Source organism: Lissotriton vulgaris, chromosome 4_1 (genome assembly GCF_964263255.1).
Source record: "Lissotriton vulgaris chromosome 4_1, aLisVul1.2, whole genome shotgun sequence".
Taxonomy (NCBI): Eukaryota; Metazoa; Chordata; class Amphibia; order Caudata; family Salamandridae; genus Lissotriton; species Lissotriton vulgaris.
This window is the reverse complement of record NC_141691.1, coordinates 9,221,208-9,239,246: the sequence shown is the minus strand read 5'-3', so window position 1 is coordinate 9,239,246 and position 18,039 is coordinate 9,221,208.

Below are 18,039 nucleotides of genomic sequence, written 5' to 3'. Positions count from 1 at the left end.
GGGTCTCAGCTTTGTTGGGATCTTGGGTAAGCTTCTGAGAAGTCTGGAAGTCTGTGTGCTTAGTCACAAATCCATCGGGATCCAGCGGAAACCTTGTAAATGCAGACTGGCAAGATGCTTCTTTGGTGCCTGTTTGAACAGGGGAGTCACTCCTTGATCCCAAGGGAGATTCTTCCGTCTTCTAGTTGTGTAGAATGCTGAAGTTCCAAGATATATGTTGCAGAGTTTCGTCCAGGTGTAAGTACTGGGTTCCCATACTTATACTAAGAAAGGGGGTTGGATATACTCCGGGGACCCACTTATGGGAGGGTCAGGGAAGAGGGCTGGTTACGCCCATTCCCGTTGTCCACTTTTGTACCAGAGCAGGGGCTGAGTGCCCCTGCAACCGATTTGAACTCAGGTATGCACAGGGACTCCAAGTGTGCCCCTGAAACTGTCTGAAAAGCATTCTCTGAATGCACCCACCAAGCCCCAATACACTAAAGCCTGTCTGGAAGAAAACCTATTCTCCAGGCCTCCCCTGCCGGCGTTTCATCCAGCAGCAGGAGGTCAGACTCGTGTCTGTGGCATCCATTTTGTGTTCCCAGGGCTCTTTTAAACTATTGCCAGTTAGACCAGTGTGTACATGTCTCTCCCCCTAGAAGGGTGGAATTCTACCCGCGCCGCCAAGACTGGCAGGTGGGGTAGGATTCCAAAGTGTTTGACACCAAACTCAACATGTTTCCATGCAGCCATCCAAAGTTAGCATTTACTGCGAGGTTATAATGCACTTAAGAGTATATGGTCTGGCTGCATCATAAAACAGCATCAGAGAAAAGATTCTGAAAGCTGCAGAGGGGTCCTGCTCATGCATAGGCAACCTCTCACACAAAACCAAGCTTTCTGCCTTCAGGATTGATAAGGCCGGACATAGGACAGACTTAGAAGTTTATATGTGTCAGTGATTAAAGGTAGATATAGGTAACCTATATCTTAGCAATGGGTGCATGCACCACCTTACCCAGGCTGCAGTAGCATAATTGTGGTGCCATTTTGGAAGGCTTCCCAGGGGTGGCACAATACATGCTTCAGCCCTTGGTAGACCTCTGGGGTACCTATGCCCTTAGTACCTAAGGTAAAATATACTAGGGACTCACAAGGGTAACCCAGTAACCAATCTGGAATGTACCTAAAGTACACGCAATCAATTTAGAGAGGAAAGCAGATAGGCTGGGGCCCTGAATAGCAGTATCCCAGCCAAACTATGTCAAAAACCATCAAAACACCGGATAAAAGTAGGGGCAAACATGTAGTTAGATTCCACCTTCCTACAATTACGTTGATCATTTTAACTTTAAATCATGGCGGCTTAGGAATAGTCTTGACAGCACCCCCTGGCAAAGGGGCTCCTGCTGGTTGGGGTTTGGCTGTAAATTTCAGATGAAAGGCCTTAATTAATCGCAGAGCATGTACATCAGAATGTAGCTCCCATGACCTGTCCTCAGGTCCAGAAACTTTCCAATCAATCAGGTAATGAATCTGACCCCTTACTTGTTTTTATCAGAAATTCTTGTCCATTCTCTATTTGGGTTGTAGTATTCGCCTTAGCTTATGAGACACCTTTTTAAGAGCGAAACATGAAACACTGGGTGAATTCTTATATGTGTTGGTAAATTTAATCAAAGGGTTACTGGATTTATGACATCCTTGATCAGATATGGTCACACAAAATGAGATTGGAATTTATCATTACCCTTAAGTTTCAGATCTTTTAAATTGAGCCATACCATTCTCCAACCTTAAGGTCGGGTTCTTACCTACTCTTTTTGTCTGCATAAGACTTATATTTTTCCTTGGCCCCTGTTAAGTTTGTTACAGCTGATTTGTGTCCCAAATGCAAGGTGTTGAGACAAATCCTTCACTAGGTAAAATGGTGAATACCCTGTGGAATTTTTTTCATTGTATGTGCAAACTTAGATGCCCAGAGATGTTTTGGCCAATCACCTTCCTGATATAAAAGAAACACTATTAAATATTGCTCTAGCTCATGGTTCACCCTTTCAGTTTGCCCATCAGTCTCGGGATGATAGCTGGTGGAAAACCTTGTTTCAAGCTTTAAACCCTGAGTGAAAGACTTCCAAAAATTGGAGAAAAAACATTGAACCCTGATCATAAATGATCCCTTTGGGCATTGCATGCACTCCCACTATATTTTATTTAAAATGCAACTTTAACTCCTTAGCACTGGCATCTTTTTTAAGGAGACAAAATAGGCCCTTTCAAAAAAGGAATCCACAAACACTAAAATCGTATTAAAATATAGACTAGATGGTAAATCCCCTATACAGTCAAGAGTAAGGGTTTGCCATGGATAGAGAGGGATGGGTAATGGTGGTAAATACCCCTTTGGAGACTGTCTCTCCGATTTTCCCCGTGCACAAATCTCACAAGTGTTTATGTACTCTTGTATATCCTTGGTCATTTGTGGCCACCTAAATTGTTTCTTTATTAGATCTTCTGTCTTAAATATTCCTTTATGGTCTGCTAAAGGACTATCATGATATTTCTGTAGAACCTTTTCTTGTAGTGCTTTATTTGGTAAGCACAAAGTTCCATACTGAAATGACAGGTGATTTCCAATGTATTTCCTTGTATCCTGATTAACCCATTCCTTCATTTCTTCTGAGTTTATGAGTTTTTCAACTTGTTCTTCTATGGATTCTTCTGAGATCATTCCTATAATATTTTCTTCAGGGATTATCTGTTGAGGATCTGGAGGTGTTCTAGTGGTTTGTGTGTTCATGCGTGATAAGACATCTTCCTTCCAATTCTTGTTTCCAGGTCTATAGGTGATGACAAAATCAAAATCAGCTAAATATATGATGATAAGTATGCACTGTAAATGTGTGTTTAACTCCCATAAGATAATGTCTCCATTCATTGCAGGCATATTTGGTGGTGAGTAATTCCTTTTCTCTGATAGTATAATTTACTTCTGCCATAGTAAGCTTCCTGGATCGGTATGCTACTGTGTGCAGTTTTCCTGTTCTTTTGTGCCTTTGATACAAAACTCCACCAATTGCTATTTCAGATGGATCTGTTTCAAACATAAAATGGTTCCGAGGGATCAGCATGCAACAGGATTGGGCTGAAGTAAAATCTTTCTTTAAGGAGAGCTTTCTGTCTGGGCGTTCCCAAGAAGTTAGGCTGGGCTCCCATAATTCCATTCACAGGGAGCTCAACAAGGGAGTGCCACAGGGCTCATGTCTGAGCCCCACACTTTTCAACATATATGTGGCCCCCCTTGCCAACTTAGCAAGATCTTTCGGGTTCACCCCCGTGTCGTACGCTGACGACACCCAACTCCTTTTTCCCTTCAAAAATCTTACACCTGCAATAAAAAGATCCTTTGCAGATGGCATGAGAGCCATTGCAGAATGGATGTCATCTAATTGTCTGCAGTGTAATGTCGGGAAAACCGAAGTCATGCTGTTCGGCCAAGCGACGGCACATTGGTCATCGGACTGGTGGCCCCTAGAACTAGGACCTGTCCCTATCCCCAAAAGCAAGGTTAGAAACTTGGGAGTGTTATTTGACCAACAACTCACTTTCAAGGATCATGTCAATCAAGTAGCCGGTACCTGCTTCCGGGCTATAGGGATGTTAAGACGAGTCTTCCCCTATTTACCGGACCACCACAGAAAAACACTGGTGCAGGCTCTTGTTATCAGTAGGATAGACTACTGCAATGGATTGCTCCTTGGAGCTAACGAGGAACAATTCAAGAAACTGCAGGTTATCCAAAACACGGCAGCGAGGATTGTCCTGAACGCTCCACCAAGGACACCCTCCTGCCCCCTGCTGACCAAACTTCACTGGCTTCCAGTAAAGAAGCGAGTCCAGTTTAAAACTCTTTGCACCATCCACAAGAGCCTAACAGGGAAGGGCCCTAAATATCTGACTAACATCTTCCAGCCCTATACCTCTGGGCGCTCCTTGCGCTCCAGTAACCAGCAATTACTGAAGGTACCTAGAGTTAAGAAGACCAGGCAAGGTGGTCGTGTGCTGGCTCACACCAGACCTATACTTTGGAACTCACTGCCGCCGGAACTGAGGTCTCCCACCAATCACATGATGTTTCGGAAAAATTTTAAAACTTACTTGTTTCCCAGTAACTAATTGGCCTAACACCATCGGGCACACTATTATATTTCACCCTCATCTGCAGTTATAGCGCAGAGATACCCCTTCGGGGGTCTATTCCGGCGCTTTATAAGCATATAAAATAAAATAAATAAAATAAAAATAAGGATGTAAAGGACTTCTCTGCTTCTTCTGGCCATTGGTAAGGTACTCCTTTTTTGAGAAGATGTGATATTTTTGTTATTATTTATTTATTTATATAGAGCAAACTAATACCTGAGTGTGTCCAGGTGCTTGGTAGCCAAAACCTAAGGGAGCAGTGCAGTGATACTTGGAACCTCTATAATGGAGAAGAGCTATAGGGTCAATAAGCAGGTCTTAATGCCTTTCATAAAAGAGAGAAGATCAGGAGAGTTCTTTAGCTTGATTTGAAGACAATTCCATAATCTGGCAGTGATGTTAACAAAGCTTTTGCCTCCCTAGTTCGAGAGGCAAAATCTGGGCACCTCTACAAGCTTGTAAGATAAGGACCAAACGTTTCTGAGGTGAACGTACCAGCAAAATTGGTTTATTAAATGAGCTGCCCCGTTGTTATGAAGGGCTTTAAAGGGAACACAAAGAGCCTTGAAATCAATGCATTTCTTCACCAGTAGCCAGTAAAGAGATTTGAGAGCTTGTTAAGCTGGAGTGTGTCTAGTAATGACAAAGAGCAGACATGCCACAGAATTCTGAAGAACCTGCATTTAATTAAGGAGTCCTTTCTGAATGCCAAAAAAGGGCATCACAATAGCCCAGCCTGGATATAATGAGAGCATACCCACTGTTTTTTGCAAGTCAAGCTGTATAAAAGGGAACATTTTTCTCAGAATTTTCAATGTGAGAAACGTGGATGAAGTGAGAGCCTTTACTTGATGGGGAAAGGACAGAGTTGTATTGTGTTTAACTCCCAGGTTTTCTGCCTTTGTAACAAGAGTTGGGAGAGGGCCAAGTTCCTGAGGCCACCAGATGGGTGAGCAATTGGAAGTTACTGCTGAAAAGCAACAGTTTTATTTGAATTTCATATAGGGCAGTTCTCAGATATCCACCTACTTACTTGTTGCATGCAGGGTTGGAAGTTAAGGGCTGTCAGCTGAATGTTACATGAAATGGAGCCAATAATATGTGTTTCATTTGCATAGGATATCATTGCAATGCCATATGATTTAAATAACCTGGCCGGCGCGGTGACATGTGGGATTCAGTGATGAGCCCTGTGGAACCCCACACGGAAGCTTGGAGGCAAATTATCAGGAGGCCATGGTCTACTATATCGAATGCCGCTGAAAGATCCAAGAGGATCAAGGTGGCATTTCTTCCACTATCTACTGAGTGTCTAATTATTTGCTGTGATCAAGACAAGCTCAGTACTGTGCTCGCTCCTGAATCCATACTGCGGGGAGTCAAGGATATAATTAGTGTTAATGAAAGTAGTTTGTTCTTGGTTCATGTACTTTTCAAGAAGTTTCACTGGTAAGGGCAATCAGGAAATCAGGTGATAGTTACGTGGGTTCAAATTGTCTAGATTGTCTTTTTTTAACAAGGGCAGACGGGAAGTCTTTTTCCCAATTTTTAGAAATGTTCCAATTTGAAGAATAGAGTAAATATATCTGTAAGCTGCTGTGCAATAGGATCCACCGCTGACTGAGCTATTTTGTGGGGGCAGGGATCCATTGACAACCCTGTTTCAGTGGTACATAGAAGTTTGCCAACCTGGTCATGAGAAATAGGCAGATAGTCCAAGAATCGGGCTGGGTCAGATGTTTTAGTAATATTAGGAGATATTGGACCAGTAATATCTCTGTTAGTTTGAGTAATGGAACTACTTGTATCCTTTATGGGTGCAGGGCGAATGCATCATAGATGCTTGATAGCTTTCCACAGAAGAGAGAAGCTAAGGTACTGCAAAAAGTAACAGTCCTGGTGTTGAACACACATTTCTCCAATTTCACAACTAAGTTTTTCTCTCTAAATTTGTGCAGTACATTTGCTTAGTATGCTCTTCATCTGAACCAGAATAAATGTAAAGGTCATCGATGTAGACTATAGCTGGCGCATTGAATAAGGCATCATCTGGTACCCATGTTATTATTATTATTATTATTATTATTATTATTATTATTATTAATAAATTAAATTTGTAATACGCACAGCTACCCTTAACAAAGTTTCCCGGCGCAGACATGTCCACTACTGCAGACTGGGAAAACGGAGAGCTAATCACCAAGAGTAAAGCCAGGTTTTGAGATCTCGGTGAAACCTGAGGTAAGAACATTCGTGTTTCATAGAACTTGGGAGGGAATTCCAGAGTCTAGGCTCAAGACATGAAAAGGAGAGGTCACCCATTCTGGTTAGTTTAAAACTGGCTGTTGCATAATCGCCTTGATTGGAGGAACGTAAAGACCAGGAAGGGACATATGGATGGATAAGTTCCTGAAGGTAGGCAGGAGCGGTCCCTTACAGGGTCTTAAATTTGATACTCTGTCAATGCGGAGCCAATGCAGGTCCTGAAGGAAGGGAGAGATGGATATTTTTCTTGGGACGTGACATAGGAGGCGGGCTGCGGAATTCTGGACCACCTGGAGCTTCTTCATTACCTCCTGACTTCCGCCCAAGTAAAGAACATTACCTTAGTCCAGGCGAGAGGTGGCAAGTGCCTGGACTACCGTTCTTTTAGTGAAATCAGGGAGCATCCATATGATCTTCCGCAGCCACCTTAAGATGCTAAAACAGGTGGCGGCAACGCTAACCACCTGTTGCCGCATTGAGAGATTGTTATCAATTATAAACCCAAGATTACGAACGTGTGTAACTGGTTGGGGAAGGGGACCCATTTCTTGGGGCCAACGTTGGGGACCCCAGAGATGCTTGTGTTTGCCTAAAACAACAACCTCAGTCTTGTCTCCGTTTAATTTGAAAAGATTGGAACACATCCACTCCAACACCCGACGCTGGCCAAGCTGAAGAGAAGATATAGAAGCTTTTTTAGTGAGTGTCATTGGCGTACGAATATAGGGATAAACCCTCATCCTCCATAATGGTGGCCAGGGGTCTTACATAGATGTTGAAGAGCAAAGGGCCCAAAGTGATCCCCTGGGGAACTCTGTACGCAGATGACTGGATAGTAGATGAGGAATTTGAAGAGAAGACCTGAAACGTACGGTTGCTGAGAAAGGAGGCCAACCAAGTTTGAGCGGGCCTTCTACTCCTTCCGACTGGAGAGACTTTAAGAGGATGGTATTTGATACTGTGTCGAATGCGGCACTCAAGTCGAGTAGAATGAGCGCTGTAGTATACCCCCGGTCAAGGCAGAAGCGCAATTTCTCGGTTACCCCCAACAAGGTGGTCTCTGTAGATAAATGGGTTCCAAATCTTGATCGGGAAGGATGTAAAAAGCCTGGACTATCCATGTGGACTGTGAGCTGACAATTCACATGTTTTTCCTAAATTTTGGAGATCGCAGGTAGCAGTGAAATTGGGCGAAAATTTGACAGAATCGTGGGATCGGCTCCGGACTTTTTTTGCAAGGGGACCACCATAGAACGCTTCCAATCCAGAGGAACGAAAGACTCTCGTAAAGAAGAGTTTAGAAGTACTTTAAGAACTCCAAGGGCAACTGGTGAAAGCTGTTACAGGATGTTGATAGGTAAGGGGTCTAGAGGAGAGCTGGATTTTACCCTAGATAGGCAGTCAAGTTCAAGTTCATGTTCAAGAATTTGTATAGTGCACTACTCACCCAGAGGGTCTCAAGGCGCTTGAGGGGGGGTGGGTGCATTACTTATCGAATACCCAGGTTTTTAGCTGCTTTCTGAAGGAGAGGTGGTTCTGTGTAAGGCGGAGGTGAGTGGGGAGAGAATTCCAGGTTTTGGCCGCTAAGTAGGAGAAGGATCTTCCTCCCATGGTGGATCTATGGATGCGCGGAATTGCGGCGAGGGCTTGTCGCGTGTTGAGGCATTCGGGTCCTTGGTCATAGAGGGCCTTGTGTGCGTGGGTAAGGAGACGGAAAGTTATTCTTTTGTGGACGGGGAGCCAGTGGAGGTCTTTCAGGTGGCCAGAATGTGAGCTTGACGGGGGAGGTCCAGTATGAGCCTGGCAGAGGCGTTTTGGATGCGTTGGAGTTTTTTCTGAAGTTTGGCTGTGGTTCCGGCGTAGAGGGTATTTCCATAATCCAGTCGGCTAGTGACCAGTGCGTGGGTGACTGTCTTTCTTGTTTCGGTGGGGATCCAACAGAAGATTTTTTTGAGCATGCGTAGGATGTTGAAGCATGAAGATGAGACGGCGTTGACATGTCTGGTCATCGAGAGGGAGGAGTCTAGGATGAAGCCCAGGTTGCGTGCGTGATCTGTAGGTATGGGTGCTGTGCTCAGGGCCAGTGGCCAGCATGAGTCGTCCCAGGCGAAGGGGGATGATCCTAAGATGAGGACTTCCGTTTTGTCCGAGTTTAGTTTTAAATGGCTGTTTTTCATCCACTCGGCTACTTCTTTCATTCCTTCATGTAGATTGGTTTTGGCGGTGCTTGGGTCTTTGGTGAGGGAGAGGATCAGCTGGGTGTCGTCTGCGTAGGAGATGATGTTGAGGTTGTGTTGTCGCGCGATGGATGGGACGGGACTCATGTAAACGTTGAAAAGGGTGGGACTGAGAGATGATCCTTGTGGTACGCCGCCGATGACTTCGGTGGCCTCTGATTTGAATGGGGGAGGCTAACTTTCTGGGTTCTTCCGGCGAGGAACGAGATGATCCAGTCCAAAGCTTTTCCTTGTATTCCGACATTGCTGAGGCGTTGAAGGAGGGTGCTATGACAGACTGTGTCAAAGGCGGCGGAGAGGTCAAGTAGGATGAGGGCAACTGTTTCTCCGTTGTCCTGTCATCAAAAGGAGACCTTAGCTGTTAGGGGAAGGTGGCTCTCGCAGATCATAACGGACAGGAGACTCTAGGTGTTAACGGGAGTGAAGATCGTTAATGTGCTGTATATAGTCTCAACCTTAGTAATAAAAAAAATTGCAATATTGTTACACTGAGTCTCGTCAAGGGCGGGTGGCAAAGGTGAGGTGTTAGATCCTGCCAGCTTCTTACCCATAGAGAATACTGCACGCGGACGGTTCAGTCAGTTGATAATGGTGTTCGAAACAAAGGAGGCTGTTGCCGCCTTACAGGGCAGGTCGTTCATATTAAGGGCGGACTTGTAATCGGACTTACAACTGGGGGCATAGTATTTACGCCATCTTCTTTCCAAGTCTTGCACTTGGATTTCATGACCTTTAGATCATTGTTAAACCATGGGGCGGGAGGGTGGTGAGTGAAGCTGAGTTTCGGCACCAAAGGTAGGCATGAGTTAATGGACCTAGCTAACCAATTAGACACCACAATATTCAAGGATAGAAGGGGTAATTTGGTGTCCGGAGGATTCACCATTAGAAGACAATTGAAGAAATCTAAATCCAGCTTGTTCCAGGGCCTCTGACTGCCTAAGTCAACCTGAGGACTGGCGAAATATCCCCAGAGGTGGCCAATTGAAATTGAATAGCATAATGATCGGACCACCCTAGAGGAAGAGCGGGTAAACTGCAATCAAACGAAAGGTTGGACAAGATGGGATCCAACAGGTGACCCGCTTGAGGAGTGGGCCAATGATTTCGTAACAACAAATTGAGAGCTTTGAGGTCGGATAGAAGGGTAGAGCTGCCATTGTTCTTGGGGTCCTCTAAATGAAAGTTCAAATCCCCCAGAATAATGAAATTGGCAGCCTTCATTAAAAAAAGGGGCTACTAAGTAGGGGAGGGCGGACAGCCATTTCTTGGGGTTGCCGGGGGGACGGTAGATGAGAAAGCCAGATAAGGTCATTTGAGGAGAAACAACAAGTTTAAACAAGGCGGCTTCACAGTCTGGGAAGGGTAGAGGCTTAAGTTTACAGGAGTATATAGATTTAAAAATTACTGCAATCCTACCTCCTTTCCTGGTTTCTCTATCACATGTAGAAATGACATAGCCAGGAGGAAGGGCACTGGCAACATTCTTGCCTGAGATGGCATGGAGTCAGGTTTCAGTAAGAAACAAGGCATCGGGTTTCTCTGTGTTCAAAATATCAAATATGTGTGCTTTGTTCTTGGGAAGGGAGCGCCAATTAATACTACAAAAATGTAGGTACTTGCCTGTCTTTGGAAAGGAAATTTTGCGTGTAGAGATATCCATTCCTCTTGATACGGCAGTTACCGATTTAGTGTGCCTATGACCCAATGCAAATTTAAAATTAGGACATTTAAACCTATGTTGTAAAAAATTACACATGGTACAAGAATAGGAAACATTGCCTCTAAGTAGCAGGAGGTCATTGGCAACATAAGTAAGTACATTGGGAGTGTGTATAGCAATTTGGGCATAGTTGCTGACCGCTGGGCGCATCAGGGTGCGGACGGCGTGCCTCTGGCGTGCCAGAGGGGCGCCCGCTGAGCACTTGCATTGGGTCGCTTTTGAAGCGGCGAAAGCAGCGAGAGAGGCGTCAAGAGTGTCGCCCTGTCTGGCGACCACCGTGTAACTCTATAGTGGAACAGAGCACGGAATTTGGGCAGCACCATCTTGAGGGTGCAAATACAATGCGATACAGTTAAAATCAGCAGATTTAAAAGAAATAGCCAGCCGGTTACTCATACAAGCCAAATGTCATTCTGAAGACTTTTTTCCACTTGTCACCTTCCTTTATCCTGATCTAGTGGTAGGTACTTCGCAAGTAGAGCTTAGTGTAAACTTGCACACCTTTGACCTGATCCAGCAATGCAGAGAACAGGGAAAGAGGATAGCCATGCTTTATGGTAATCCAGTTAAGTGCCCTTTAGTCTATGCATGTTCTTAATTCTTCCTCCTTCCCAGAGCCAAAAAAGTGTGGAGGAAACTGGAAATTGAGAAGGTTGAATACAATCATTTTCTAGATATTTCTGTATATAATCCTTCAAGTGTTAATTTCCCTTCTCAGTTAATGTCAAGGTAAATTGGTGCCCAGTTCCAATTCTATATTGCAGTTGTAATTCCTATGGATCACTAAACACGTCAGAGAAATTTTGGTACTCTGGAGGAATTTCTTCAGTGTGGATTACACACACAGAGGACCCCTCTACACACAATTGAGCCGCTGGATCTTCTTCATGCCACAATTCTTCCTTTCTGAAACAATTCCCCTTGCAATATTCTGAGTTCATTGTACCTGTTCAGACTCCCCAGTCAATCATGGGATTATTTTCAGTTAACCAGGACAGGCCCAATATTAACTGAAATTGTAGAGCATCAAGGATATTAAATTGCATTTTTTTTCATGTCCTACTTGAAGTGTTTGTTTGATTGGCTAACTGTAACTAACTATGGGATCAGAGGACAAATGTGTCCCATCAACTGTCCTACTCATTTTCTTCTGAAACAGCCTATAAACCCACCTTTGAGCAAACTTCAAGTCACAACAGTTTTCAGTTGCTCCTGAATCCACCATCACTGAGTCCTTAGAGAGGGCCACTTCTTGAAATGTAAGCATGGTTGTTAGGATCAAATGCAGTGTAGCAGATTACAATGTGTGTGCCAATTGGTATGTGTCTGGAGTTGTGTCCTTGTTTGCACTGTCAGTCAAACTCCTCCTATTGATGGTGCCAAAAGTACAAACTTTGCCAACTTTTGCCCTCATTGTACTTTGCTGGTCTTGTTCTTTTGGAAATATACAACATTTTGACGTATAAGGGTTAGATTTTGTATATGTAAATGTGTTAATTTGTTTTGACTCCATGTTATATCCAACACACCGGCTACTAACACAGTAGTTTTAGAATAGATGTTAATATAAATTGTTTTATTATGTATTGTATTGTTTTTTTATTAAATATGATGATGTTTTTACTAAAATAATGAAAAAATAACAAATGGTTTTATAAATAAAATAAGATATGCAATCCATTCCTTTGCCAACTTTTGCCCTCATTGTACTTTGCTTGTCTTGTTCTTTTGGAAATATACTCCATGTTATATCCAACACACCGGCTGCTAACACAGTAGTTTTAGAATAGATGACCGCTTGAGATTTTTTCCTTATAAAACAAGGAAAAGGGACTCTTGTATTTGTTTTCTGACAGAAGTCTCTCTGTCCCTGAAAACTAGGAAAACTGTGCATTCACCACCATAGACCCTTTGTTGACACCATTTGCAGGGAAAAAAGTGACACTTTCTTCTGCATCACTTTTTTCCATTTTTCCCCCAAAATAAATACATTTGGCTGTAATTTGCCTAAATTCTGGGTCTTCTCTGGGGAATCAACAAACCCTTGGTGCCTTTATAATCCCCATGATGTTGGGAGAAAAGGACACAAATTTGGAGTAGATACCTCATGGGGATGAAAAGTCACAGTTGCCTGAGCGCAAACTATCCCAAATAGCCCAAAAAGGGTGTAGCACGGGGGAAAGGCTTAGAAGTGAAAGGGTTAAATCATGGTGGCTTAGGAATAGCTCTGACAACAGTATGGTTTTTGCATAAAGGAGATAACAGTGTGTACCTAACTTCCTGAGTGGAATGTAAGACTCACACATAATTCTCCATACTGGACATGATAGCTAGTACGTATCCACATTCGAATGACATGCTTCCCACTTTGCAATGTAAGATGTGAGAAGCCAGGCTATTGGTTAACCGGGGTGTTAGTCTGCAACAAACACAATATTTTACATGGTATACAACAAACAGTAACTAAATTAACCTGTGCTTAACACTGGATTACTTAACATAGAGGCAATGTGTAAAGTATTTATGCAGCAGACAAACAGTAATAAAGAGGAAAAACAACACAAACAACAATTTAGAAAATAGATTACAGTTTAATACATTATTTGACACCAATATGGGGAAAATCCAATGAGTAAAACTGGAGATGTCGATTTTTTAAGAATTAAGTGAAAATATCTCCAAAAAGCACAAAGGGGCAGCAAGGGATCTCTAATTGCGCTGGACAAAGACAAGGTCAAAAGTTGAGGCAGACTGCTTTGAAGTGCAGGTCGGATACAGGGACCCGGCTTGGCCTACAGATCCAAATAACCTTTGCCAGGTTGTGTAAATGGTGATGATCTTGTCAACAATGAGTATGTGGAGAGCAAACAGGTCAATGCGACAGGGAAGATCCATGCGGTGGCAGCAATGCACTACAATGCAATGCACTAATTCGCACAGCAGTGATGATGTGTCAGTGCTGACCCACGCAGGGATAGCGGTGCACAGGTTTTTTTTACTATGCAGTGATTATGATGCCTTGATTTTGCTGGAGAAAGCACCTTAGGCCCTCTTCCAAGTGGTCATGATTGAGGTAGCACCTCTTGGCAGGACAGACTCACAGGTTGCAGAGTCCTAGTGAAAAAAAACAGATAGTTGGAAGTCTTTAATCTCCCTGAGACTTCGGTTCAGGAGGACAGTGGATTAGCGCTTGAAGTCACTCGGAGACCTATGTACGAGGAAGTGGTGGAGTGAGGCATTAGTCATCATGGCTAAACACCTCACTACGCCACTTCAGAAATGCAAGGCTGCACCATATTTATAAGGATTTGGTGGAGCCTTGCATTTCCCCTGTGCTAGTGCTGCACTTAGCCATGTAGCACCAACTCATGCACCCTTTCACCTTAGGGCAAGGTTGTTTGTGTGCAGGGGAGGATTAATTATGACTAGCAATGTGACTCTTCAAACACATAAACAATCCTGAAATGGCATTTTGTCACTTCCATGTGTGCTGCTTAATGCAGCGCACATGAAAGTTGCAAAGTGTCATATTTATAAGGATCACCTTCCTGCACATAAACAATCCAAGGTGTTTCGCGTTTTCCATATTTGTTGCAAAAGGCAGCATACATGGAAATGGAAATAAACCATTTCTTCTCATTTTGTCAAGTTAAGATAAGATTTGTCATAGTTTTAATTTTGGCGCTGCCTCCTATTTATGCTGCCCCTGTAAATAGGGACAATGGGTGTTGTGATGGAATGCCCACTGCCCGCCACTTTCACGCTAAGCATAGCGTGAAAGGGAGCCTTATTTAAAAGGAATCAGTAAGCCACGTTAAGTGGCTTTGCACTCTTTTGTAAATAAGGCAAAGCGACTATCGCCAATGACACATCACAAAAAGTAATGTTCCTGTGGTGAAATGGGCTTGTGCATATGCCCCTCTGTGTTCTGGGGAAAAATGATGAAGGCCCAGCCCTTCTCACCATGGCTAGGAGAGCAGGAGACAGCCTTTTAGTACAGTAAGGTAGCAGTTCTTCCAGAGCAGAAGTCCAGCAGAGTGGCAGTCCTTCTTCATGTCAGAGTATCCATAGGTCCAGCAGTGTACTTAAGTGGTAGAGTCTGATGTCCAGTTATATACCCAGTAAACAAGAAAAGAGTGTCAAATGGTTATACCAGATCACAGTCAGGAGCAGCTAAGAAAGGGGTTGACGGCCTCACTCAGGACGTTAAGGAAAGCCCTCACTCACCACCTGGTGATGCCATGTTTCATCATCGGGCCCCACCAAAGAGACCAAGTGCCTCTTTGGTGTGCTACAACGCCAGATTTACTGCGGAGCAGGATAGTGAGATTCAGACGTGTTGTGCAAAGTAAATTTAACTAATGAGTGGTGAGGGTTTAAAAAGTCAGTAGTGTATCAGAAATAATTTTATTCTTTAAACACTAAGGACAGGTTATAAAAAATGTATGTGTTTGGAAAAGAGTCCACAATTAATTAAGTGGTAGTTCCCTTACAAATCAGTCGACATGTTTCAGCCATGAAACGATGTAATGTTACCAGGCATTCTTCAGGACTTGTTGGTGTATTAAACCCTGGCGGTATGGACGCGTTAAGGCCCACTCTTACCTAGGGACATGAAAGTGAAAATAAAAAGGGTGAAAAAGAGCAAAAAAATTAAGAAGTAAGATTTGCTTCCTAATTACTCCTGGTTTAGGAGGCTTCCAGTTATATGGTTTCTGCACCTGGAGATAACAAAAGGACATAGACGCACATGTAGGACAGAACAAACATTTAGTAATAGTACTGATCGCAGTGGTAAATCTATTGTGCTCCAGTTCGTGGTATAGAGACATTCATGGCAAAATAACGATATAGTTATCACCACCTTAGCTCATGGGTTCTTACTCACTAGCAGGAAGGAGGTGCTGTGTACTATATGTGATACGAGATAATCGTGATGGTGAAAGTAAAAGGGAAGTAAACTTCCTGGTTGCGATCAAGGTTATGGTCTGATCACTTCAAATAATAAAATTAAAATGTCTCACTTTTGTGGTGTCAGGAAAGTACACCATGGGTCACAGGAGGGGGGTGGGAATGTAATTGGCACACCCTGCGCGTTTGTAAAAAAAGGAGTAAAGAAAGACATACAATAAGTCTATAACACAGCGTCGGTACTTAGCTATGAGATGAAATGGCGGATGTACCATGTTACAACGCATACCATTACAACTACCTACTATTACAACGTGACCATTACAATGCATACCATTACAACGCATAGCGCTTTGAGGTGCTGGATAGTGGTAAGTATAATATACTATTTTAACTCCAGTCCCCGTGGACACTAGGGAAGGTGTTGGATAGTAAATTATACTTATTCCCTATCCTAGAGCGCCCCCCAGCGCAATGCCTTGTAATGGTATGCGTTGTAAAAGTTGCGTTGTAATAGTAGGTAGTTGTAAAAGTTGCGTTGTAACAGGTGTATACCGAAATGGCAGTTGAATTGCAGCTTCTACTCATGCCCTCGATGCTCGGCACCCTCAGTGTACCTGCATCACCCTCAACTGGACCCCGAAGATGTGGACACGGGGCCCGGAGTTCTGTGTATACCGGTTAGACGGCGAGGCGGTTATTGATTTCCGGGTGGGGCGTGGCCGAAGACGGAATGCCGTCAACGCCCTGGTTTGGGCCAATCCGAGAGCCTTCAGGACCGTGACGAGGTGATCACATGCTCGGATCGAGTATGCTCGTTGTTAGGGAAACTGGGTGCATCACTTTGCGTGCTCGCATTTGCGAAGGCGGAGATGTCGTCCTACCGCGTTGCTATGGTGATGTGAAGCAATGCAGGAGAATGTAGCGCATTTGGTGCGCTCTTGTTAGAATCTCACATCGTATAAATGCCATTAAGAAACATAGTGAGAGTATGATATAAATGGACGATGCGAGTGAAATGCTCCCTTTAATCACGCACACTTAATGCCGAAGGGCAAAAAAAGTGACAAACAAGTGCCACGTGAAATTGAGGACTGATTTTGCAAGTAAGCTAATATAAGCCAAGATTAGAGAATAGTTAGTCAGTGCAAGAGGGCAAAAAAAGGGGGCGTTATGGTGCCAGATAACTCTCATGCACTTCCATACCGGATGGAGAGCGTACAGGTTATTGTACACATTGTCTAGTGTGTAGAGGGTGAGGCTGTGCATTAAGAATGTGAGGTGACATGTCATTCTAGCTGCAAGGTGGTACCGAGTTGATGATCATGTCTGAGCTCACACAATATTCACTTGATCACAGAATTCCAGGGGATGATATTATTTAATCCAATGAGATGGGTCCCAAGTCTATATACCCATTGTTGTTCTTTCTCAAAGAGGCGATTGCAGATGTTGTTGCCACTGTTCAGATGTTCAATGACCGTCCATTGCATATCATTAGTTGTATGGTTTGTTTCCAGAAAATGTCTGCTCATTTTTGTTGTCGTTTTTTGCACCTGATATTGGAACGGTGCTCACAAAGTCTTTGTATGACCTTCCTGCTGATCATGCCCACATAGCGTAGATCACATGGGCACGTGATAAGTTATATCACGTTTTGTGTGTTGCAGTTGATGTTATCCCTTTGAGTCCACGTTTTGCCTGGCTCGAGCTCAAGTGTTTTAGAGTGTGTAGTGAGATGGCAAACACTACAATTTGAGCAGGGAAAATGGCCAACCACTTTTGGAAGGCCCCATGAATCAGTGACTGATCTTACTGTGTCAGGGGCAGCAGGTTTTGGTCGTGTATGGACCAGCGCATCTCATAAGCTGCACTCTTTCTTAAAAGAGAAAAGGGGTTTCTCCCAAGTTTTATTTGTACTGGACAGGATTCTCCAGTTTTTGTTGATCGATTTCTTCATGTAGTTAGATAAAGTGCTGTATGTAGTTACACATTTTAGTTGTATGTCTTTGGGGCCACTGACCTTATCCTCAAGGAGTGCCTCCCTTGGCTGGTTACGCGCTCCCCAGAATCTTTCTGAACGATGCCACATTCCGAAAAGAATGGGCCTTGATCGCGTGGCACTGTACCCGCGACTGGCTCCTTCTCATAATTAAAACAGCATTAAGACTTTCATAAACCCTCCAGGTGGAAATTCAGGAGACTGAGTCCCACTTCAAGACAACAATAACTGGATACAAAAAAAAGCTGGACGAAATTAATAAAGAATTGAATGAGTACAAAGTTAACTTAATGCAAGCAAAGGTCACAAAATTTCAGAAAGACCTGAAAAAGTTTGAATTTGAAAAGGTTTATCCATATTCAGCAGCCTCCTTCACACCACCTACAAGAAACCTGAGTAACACTGATCATTCGGATGCGGATTCATCCGATAGCAGCGGATCTAGCAACGGGTCCTACAAACAAGGGAAAAGGCGAGGAAATAGAGGAAACCGCAGTAACAGAGGGTGACCAGGCTTTTACAATCAACCACAGAGATGGCCTGTACCACCACATATGATGGGTATGGACCCACAGTTCCCCTTACAGCGACCACCCTACCCAATGATGGGTTGGAACCCAGGCTTTATGCCACCACCAAATTACACTCCCCAATATCGCCAGCATTTTTTAGACTAGGGCAGGAGAGGAAGAGGGAAGAGGAGAGGGTCCAACCAGGTG